The 9256-nt window shown below is 35.3% G+C and overlaps 1 protein-coding gene across 5 annotated transcripts in view; it reads right to left on the reverse strand.

Moving 5' to 3' along the window:
* Window positions 1-2253, reverse strand: part of LOC108767927 (uncharacterized) — a 17255-nt gene extending 15002 nt beyond the window's left edge. For 3 of the 5 annotated variants that reach the window (XM_018518065.1, XM_018518068.1, XM_018518069.1), the window contains exons 1-2: window positions 1657-1759; window positions 824-928 (exon numbers count right to left, since the gene is read on the reverse strand). The gene's annotated coding sequence lies outside the window, so the exon portion shown is untranslated. Of the gene's footprint in view, window positions 1-823; window positions 929-1656; window positions 1760-2044 lie in introns of those variants that run through there. The other 2 variants (XM_018518067.1, XM_018518066.1) reach the window with 2 other exon arrangements.
* Window positions 2254-9256: the final 7003 nt, after the last annotated feature.

The following is a 9256-nucleotide window of genomic DNA, read 5'->3' on the forward strand; positions in this document are numbered from 1 at the left end:
CTATTAGTACAAGAATAACAACAATAATGAGAAGACATAAAAAAAAATCATTAAAAGGATAATTTTCGCTTTGTTTCTTTTACAAAAAGTCAAGTTTAAAGAAATTAGAGCTGTTATCCATATATAATCATACATACTTATTTATATGATATACAGAATATATAGAAATATAGCATATATAGAGATTTTTTCTTATTTCTTTGAACTTGATTTTTTGTAAAAGAAGAAAACGAAAATGATCATTTTAATGATTTTTTTAACGTCTTCTCATTATTATTATTTTTCGTATTCCAAAAAATAGTAATTTTACAAAAAAAGTGAACATGTATGCATATACATAATGGACATATTTCATAAATAATTATATTTTTATATAATTATATGTTTACGTATATTTATATGTACGTATATATGTATATACTTACAAGAAAAAATATTTACCGAGTAGATTTTTTTACATAGAAGTTTTGTTACATATTAAATGAATTATTATTCATAGTCATTGGATTATTTAAAAATAGTAATTTTATCAAAGAAATTTTATGAATCCTTGGTAAATTTAACAAAGTGAAAAGATAAATTAAGATCAATAAAGCATAAAAAATGAAATATAACGCTAATGTTGAAAACGTAAATATCCATTCGAACACAATAATATTACATAATTTTGAGAAGTATATTATTTGAAAAATAACATTGTGTTTGATTTTGAAATGATATTTATATTTATCGTTAGCTTTACAAATTCTCTTTCATGTTCTCTATTGATTTCTAGTATGACCAATCTCGTGTAGAAAATAATATCATACAGTACAATACTTACAACGTGATCCTGACTCGGTTTTTTTGTGGAACATACATTAAAACTGAAAAATATGTATATCCGTTTTTGGTCCAGTCGCAGTAGTTAAAATCAGAAAAACGGCACCTTTGACAACAAAAGAGAATGGGTAAAATTACTGGATTTGTGCCTAAACGAGGATACCTTTCTTATGTTTTCTTGTATTTTTCGATGTACTGAATCATATATAAGTATAAACGTTCGTTTCAAATTGATTTGTTGGGAACATGTTAAAAATCACATTAAAAGTAGAACAATTTTGTGGAAATTTGAACATTGACTGTGATTTTTAACATTTTTCCATCAGTTTAACTTGAAATTAACGTTTGTAAACGATTCAGCACATCCAAAAATATGAAAAAACATTCATAAAAAAGGTTCCGTTTTGGCTTAGGCCAAAATAGGCTATTTTACTCAACGTCCTGAGCAACGAATAGGTCAATTTTAGCCTAAGCCATAAAACCTTCCTTATATTTTTTCATATTTTCTGATGTGCTGAATTATTTGCAAACATTAATTTCAAGCTAAACTGTTTAGAAAATGTTAAAAAACGCAAAGTTCAGATTTTGATAAAATTGTGGTACTTTTAATGGGATTTTCAACATGTTCCTATCAAATCAGTTTAAAATAAACGTTTGAACATGATTCAGCACATCAAAAAATACAAGAAAACATACATAAGAAAGATGCCCTCGTGTTTAGACATAAATCCGGTAATTTTTTCCATCCTTTCATCATGTAGAAGAAAGGACATTATAGTAGAATGATCATGCATATAGCTGAAATATAAGTAAAACAGACATATATATATTTACCTGTTTTTACGTACATCGTCGTAAATACCTATAAAGCCATGTATTCATCTAGCGAACGACCATCGAACGCGAATGTTCGGGTATTAGTGTTTATATTTGTGAGCAGTTTATTCTTTTTCTCGATTGTACAGAATACTGGTATTCGACCAGATTCGATGTTCGTTCCATGTAGCAATTAAACTTGTGCGACTTTTATGTAACAAACAATACAAATTTTTACGTTTGCTGTTCGGTCGGTGTTCGTTCGCTAGGTGAATACGCGGCTTAACGCGAATACATATAAACAAGTTGATATTCGGATTTCGATGTTTGCGACGATGTATGTAAAAACGAATATATATATCTGTTTTAACCGTTCTAGGATATAGTATACATATAAACTATAGACCCTAGCACTTAGAAGAGACTCTCGATAACGCCGCCGGCTGGTTGTTACCACGCGACGTGACGATGCCAGTAATTACTCGGATTAAGAAAATATTTATCGTATATAACATACAATCAGGAAGTATTTGTCAAGCATAAAGAGATCGGTCAGTTTCTTTAGAAAACTTTTTGATTCGCACTAGATAACAGCTTTGATGCTATTTTGTTTAAGTTGCATTCCACTTAAGCCGTAATCACACTACAGACTCCCGACTCTAACTCGACTACTGTACTGAGTTACTGACCATGATAAAAAGACAAGGGTATGCTCATGCGCATGACCAATCAGATGTTTGTCCTTGCTTACGTCACAACGAGTGGCTTACGCCACTGTTCAGCAATTTCAGATTGTTTTGGAAAGGTAAAATATTTAATTTTACTTCCCTCAGTTTTTTTTGTTTTTTTCATATAATTGCCGCATCCTTTCACTATGCAGGTCATCGTGAAAATATTTTTAACATTAACTTCTACCGATGACAACGTGCACTACGCCATGGACATCATGATAAATTACGACCGATAACCACCGATTGCACCCGAATCAGAACCGACCAATCAACGCGTACCCGAATATGACGTAGGCAAGGACATGCGCAAGCTGAACGAGTTTTAGACAATTGATGAGCATACCCTTGTATTTTTATCATGTTACTGACCATTAACTCGGACTCTCGAAATCCCGACTATCATTCAGTGTTGCCAACGTAAAATATGTTTCACCGTCAGTTTTATTTTAAAAAATTACTAGAAAATCGTCAGATTTTAAATGAAAACCGCTAAAAATCCACTAAAACTTTTGCGTATATAAATATAGTTATAACTAAATAATTAAGCACAAAACACCGCGCATTCCATTCAAATGTAATAAAATTTTACGGTATAAACTTTTTCGTATACTATACATTTTTACGTAATCACAAATATTTATTTTTTAATATTTATTATGAAGTTGTAAAATATTTAGGTAATTATTCAGAATACCTCCCTCACCCCCGATTTCGATAAAATTAGGCTCATTCGACGCGTTTTTGCATGAAACTAAAGAATCTGGCAAAAAAAAGTGTCGCTCTGCCTCGCGAACCGAGATATTTAGCGTTAAAGTTGACGACTATGGAGGTTAGGAAATATTTATTATATAAAGCTGTTCTATATAATATTACGTTATAGTTTTAGTATAAAATCAGCACAATCTATTCATATATTAAACGTCATTAGCCAACTCTTTTTATTTTCCCCGCTAGGCGCTATTCGTACTGCGCAAACCTAGAGTCCCTACATTTATCAGAGAGGCGCAACCGGTGTTATGCATTCTGATTCGCTGTTGCAATTTGATCAATTGCGTGACTTGGCGGCCATTTATAGTACTAGTGACATATTTTTATTTCATTTTATCCTATACAATTTATCTCACATTATCCTACACGTCTTATCTTGTTTGACATATAGCGTATTCGATTACTGACTCGACCCAACTCTGAATCAACAGTCTGTTCTTTTTAGCTGCATTTCTTACACAATTTAGCTCTTCTTTTGCAGTTAAACAGAACAGAGTATTGACCCGGAGTCGGGTCGAGTCGGTAAATCGAATACGCTAATAGTTTAAAGGCAGTTTCATAGCATGTCGGCCATGTTTAGTACTCTCCTTAGCATCTTTGTCATACTGACTTAAGCCGGTTGCGCCTCTCTGATAAATTTAGGACTCTAGCTCCAACATGTTCCAACGTACTCCTACTATAGCTCCTACTCACTCTATCAAGCGCGTTGGAGTGAGTAGGAGCTATGGTTAGGAGCATATTGGAACATATTGGAGCATGCGACGCGAACAAACCCAAAGTCGATCGAATAGAGTGATTTCTATTCTCGAGTCAGCAATCAGAGTCGGCTGCTGCCTTGCTGTGATTGGTAGAATGATAGCAGTGTTGCCAATTTGGTGATTTTCCCGTTAAATCTAGCGATTTCTATGTTGATTTAACGGTAATAATTCGAACATAACGACTAACGGGAAGTCTGGTGATTTTATTTTAATGTTGACGGTGATCTAAGGCCGGTATTCATAGTCAGATCTTAAGGCCATTCTACATTGGTCGTATCGTAGACGTCTCAAGTCACAAGCTTGTTGCTTCAGCCAATCCAATGCTTCAATTTTTAAGTCGTATGATGCTTACGACGATTCCGACGCTACGATACGACCAATGTAGAATGGCCTTTATATTCAAGACCGTCTTAAGTACAGTCCCAAGAAGTCACGAACCAATCAGAGCTACATCAGCGTCTTAAGACATTACTTAAAGGTAATTTTTTAGGAGCTGCTCTTACCGGCTATTTTAGCGACAAAAAGGATCACGTGATCAAAATGGACATTTGATATTCGTCAATTTTGACCACGCGATTCTTTTTGTCGCTGAAACAGCCGGTTTGAGCAGCCCGTGAAAATTTACCTTAATACAGTCTTGAAATAAGAATCGACTATGAATACCGGTCTAATAAACTGCCGTCAGGATCGTCCTTGTCATTGGCTGTTATGTGTCACTATACTCTTGTCCAGCACGAGAATGTATCTCGGTTACTCGGTTTGCGTAGAGTCCTAGATTTATCAGAGAGGCGCAACCGGCTTAAGTCAGTATGACAAAAGTGCTAAGGAGAGTACTAAACATGGCCGACATGCTATGAAACTGCCTTTAAACTATGTCAAACAAGATAAGACGTGTAGGATAATGTGAGATAAATTGTAGATAAAATGAAATAGAAATATGTCACTAGTACTATAAATGGCTGCCAAGTCACGCAATTGATCAAATTGCAACAGCGAATCAGAATGCATAACACCGGTTGCGCCTCTCTGATAAATCTAGGGACTCTAGATTTGCGCAGTACGAATAGCGCCTAGCGGGGAAAATAAAAAGAGTTGACTAATGACGTTTAATATATGAATAGATTGTGCTGATTTTATACTAAAACTATAACGTAATATTATATAGAACAGCTTTATATAATAAATATTTCCTAACCTCCATAGTCGTCAACTTTAACGCTAAATATCTCGGTTCGCGAGGCAGAGCGACACTTTTTTTTGCCAGATTCTTTAGTTTCATGCAAAAACGCGTCGAATGAGCCTAATTTTATCGAAATCGGGGGTGAGGGAGGTATTCTGAATAATTACCTAAATATTTTACAACTTCATAATAAATATTAAAAAATAAATATTTGTGATTACGTAAAAATGTATAGTATACGAAAAAGTTTATACCGTAAAATTTTATTACATTTGAATGGAATGCGCGGTGTTTTGTGCTTAATTATTTAGTTATAACTATATTTATATACGCAAAAGTTTTAGTGGATTTTTAGCGGTTTTCATTTAAAATCTGACGATTTTCTAGTAATTTTTTAAAATAAAACTGACGGTGAAACATATTTTACGTTGGCAACACTGAATGATAGTCTAGAGGTTAGAGTTGGGTTAGAGCACCGACGAGATATTATTAAAAACCGTCAACCCTGGGCACATTTTTGGCGGTATAAAAAGGGCCCCAAGGGCCCGGAGGTAATTCAAGAACGCTGACATTACCGACAATTGATATAAATTTGCTATTATTAACATAAATATTTGGCTCATCCATTATTAAATTCATGATTTTTTTATTACATAAATGTCCCATAAATAAATATATATACTTGTAAAGCTGTAATATCCTATATATTACAAAAAAATCACAATTTTTTCTCTACAATTATCATCTTTATTGATAATCAAACTTTGATGATAACTCTGAAATCTCAATTTTAAAGAAAAATAGAGTATTATTGAGTTATAAATGCATAAATACATCTACTAAACTAATAAATCATAAAATTAGTACAATATTATCAGTTTTTAACTCTTAAGATAAATTTTCACGGGCTGCTCAAACCGGCTGTTATAGCGACAAAAAGAATCACGTGATCAAAATTGACGAATATCAAATGTCCATTTTGATCACGTGATCCTTTTTGTCGCTAAAATAGCCGGTTAGAGCAGCTCGTGAAAATTTACCTTTAATCACTTCAATATTCACAAAGACGTGAACTCCCGTAAGGATGTCGGTCTTTAATAGTATCTCATTGGTGGTTAGAGTTAAGGCCTAAACACAATGCGAGGCAATAGCGATAGCGATAGACATAGCGATAGCGATAGACATAGCGATAGGAACAGAGGAATCCAACATACAGGAATCCATATGTCAATGCACATAGGAACATGGAATAACGATAGCGATAGCGATAGCGATAAATTTCCGACGAGTTGGAATTCTGTGTCTATCGCCTTATAGCCTGTTATAGCCTACCAATCAGCATTCAGATTTTACATTCTGTTCTTCTTCTCCGCTATAACTTCTTTTCACGATCTGTCGACTCAATTAGTTTGATTATGAGAAAATGGATCATTCCAATTATTGTGATAATACTAATAGTTACCTTAATACGGATAATACATCGTACGACATACAGGACATCAATGACACTCAAGTGAGCAATAATGAAAAATTCGGCGACGAACTTTTAATCGATCTGATTGGTTGGCCTTTATTTCTTTCGCCGCATTGTGCAACGGGAGGCGATAGTTTATGTATCTCTTATTTCTATATTATTCCTATCGCTATACTATCGCTATTGCCTGGCATTGTGTTTAGGCCTTTACAGTCGAATGAAGGCCTAAACACAATGCCAGACAATAGCGATAGTATAGAGATAGGAATAATATAGAAATAAGATATACATAGGCTGCTTTCCTTTTAGGAGACACAAACCGACACAGTATAACACACTCAAGCACAGTTTGCCACGCTTAAATGGAACGCGATATGTGCAGTGTGTGTATCGTGTCTACGAACTTTTAATACCTAACCTTAAAAGATTTGAATTTTGACCTTAACGGACATACGAGATCAGATTATTGCAAGGAGTGATGTGTATATTTTCGAGTAAAGGTACATACTTTGCATCAATTGGTGGAGGTATTCCAAAAAAAGATTTAACATCTTACAAGTTACAAACTTTTCAAAATTATTTTTAAACTTTACAGGTATTTATAAATATTGTATATCAAAATTTTTATCAAATAAAATATATTTAAAAAATAAAGTTTATTATTATTTTTGTTGCTTTTTAAATAAAATATATAAAATTAATAATATAATATTTGAGGGAAAATTAACAACAATGCAGTGTTTAGCATTCGTCGACTAAGTACCGAGACACTACCGTGTCTTCAAATGCTGAAAACAGAACAAAATGATGGAAATTGGTTTGTGGGTGCGTTCTAATATCACTTAATTCACCAAAATTACACTTGAACAGACTCGAAACACACTCTGACTCTGCTCCCGAGCAGAGGCGAAGTGTGTCGATTGAGTTTGAACAAAATTGTAAATGGAAAGCGACGTGTGTCGATTTGTGTCAAGTGTGTCGACTGTGTCTCCTAAAAGGAAAGCAGCCATAAACTATCGCCTCCCATTGCACAATGCGGCGAAAGAAATAAAGGCCAACCAATCAGATCACGTACATAGTGTAGTATGCTCTTCTGCTTCAGTAGACGTAACCTAAAAATGTTAAATCATTACAGGACACGGGTCACCAATCACTAAATGATCCATTTTCTCATAATCAAACTAATTGAGTCGACAGATCGTGAAAAGAGGTTATAGCGGAGAAGAAGAACAGAATGTAAAATCTGAATGCTGATTGGTAGGCTATAACAGGCTGTAAGGCGATAGACACAGAATTCCAATTCGTCGGAAATTTATCGCTATCGCTATCGCTATCGTTATTCCATGTTCCTATGTGCATTGACATATGGGCTGCGTTCGGGCAGCGCGCTATCAACGCTATTTGTGTCTTATTATCCTTATTTCACGTTTAATGGGTGACGAAGATAGAATGACACAAATAGCGCTAATAGCGTCTCTCCGAACCCAGCCATGGATTCCTGTATGTTGGATTCCTCTGTTCCTATCGCTATGTCTATCGCTATCGCTATGTCTATCGCTATCGCTATTGCCTCGCATTGTGTTTAGGCCTTTAGAGAGAGGGACCGTGGCAGACGGCCATTTCTATCTCTTTTCATTCAATAGTGTAATGGGAGAGAGTGAGAGGGGGATTGGCCGTCTCCCACGGACCTCTCTCTCATTATTGTCGACCACATTTGATACATTACTTATAGCGTATTAGATTACTTACTACGTTTACACGGTACGCTTTAATCCGGATCTACAATAGGGTTTTAAGCCTTAAGCTATAAGAAATGAGCGAATCACGGTAGCTGATTCTTCTCGGATTCGACTGTAATTGGTCAATTTCTTATGGCTTAAGGCTTAAAACACCTATTGTAGATCCGGGGTTACGCCGAAGTTATAACATCAATGTTATGAAACTGGCCAATCACAGCTGTTCCTCTGAAGAATGGAATGACTGTGATTGGTCAGTTTCATGACATCGATGTTATAACTTCGGCGTAAAGCGTGCCGTGTGAACGAAGTTAATGACTCAACCCGACTCTGAGTCAACAGTCTGTTCTTTTTAACTGCATTTCTTACACAATTTATCTCTTCTTTTGCAGCTAAACAGAACAGACTATTGACTCGGAGTCGGGTCGAGTCAGTAAATCGAATATACTATTAGATACGGATCGTGCAGTCCATTCTCTATGCCTTTGGGTTGCCTGGTTGATGGGTTCATGAACTCTGACTCAACTGTAACGTGAAAGGCATTCGGTATGTGAAATGCAGAGCACATGCTGGATTCACACTGTATCCGATTTTCGTCGTAAGACGCTCTTCAACCAATCAGAAAACGGAATTCCGATGATACGAAGCAAAATCCATCGGAATCCTGTTTTCTGATTGGTTGCAGAGCGTCGTACGACGCAAATCGGATGCAGTGTGAATCCAGCAGTAGAGTCTGGAGCGGTAGTGGGAGGACAGTAGGCGTCTCCTCAGAAATCTAGCAACTGATTCCGAACGCTGAACTTTATACTCACGCAACATTTTCTATCTTAATCGGTCCACCCAACCGGGATTGATCCATAATGGCTGATGGCAAAGAATGATCCGTAAATGCGTAAATTTGTCTTAGTCATCCAATATCAACCAGGATAATAAATCTATCGGCTCTTACTTTATCTTGTAACTTAATGTAC

This window comes from Trachymyrmex cornetzi, unplaced genomic scaffold (genome assembly GCF_001594075.2).
Source record: "Trachymyrmex cornetzi isolate Tcor2-1 unplaced genomic scaffold, Tcor1.1 scaffold733, whole genome shotgun sequence".
Taxonomy (NCBI): domain Eukaryota; kingdom Metazoa; phylum Arthropoda; class Insecta; order Hymenoptera; family Formicidae; genus Trachymyrmex; species Trachymyrmex cornetzi.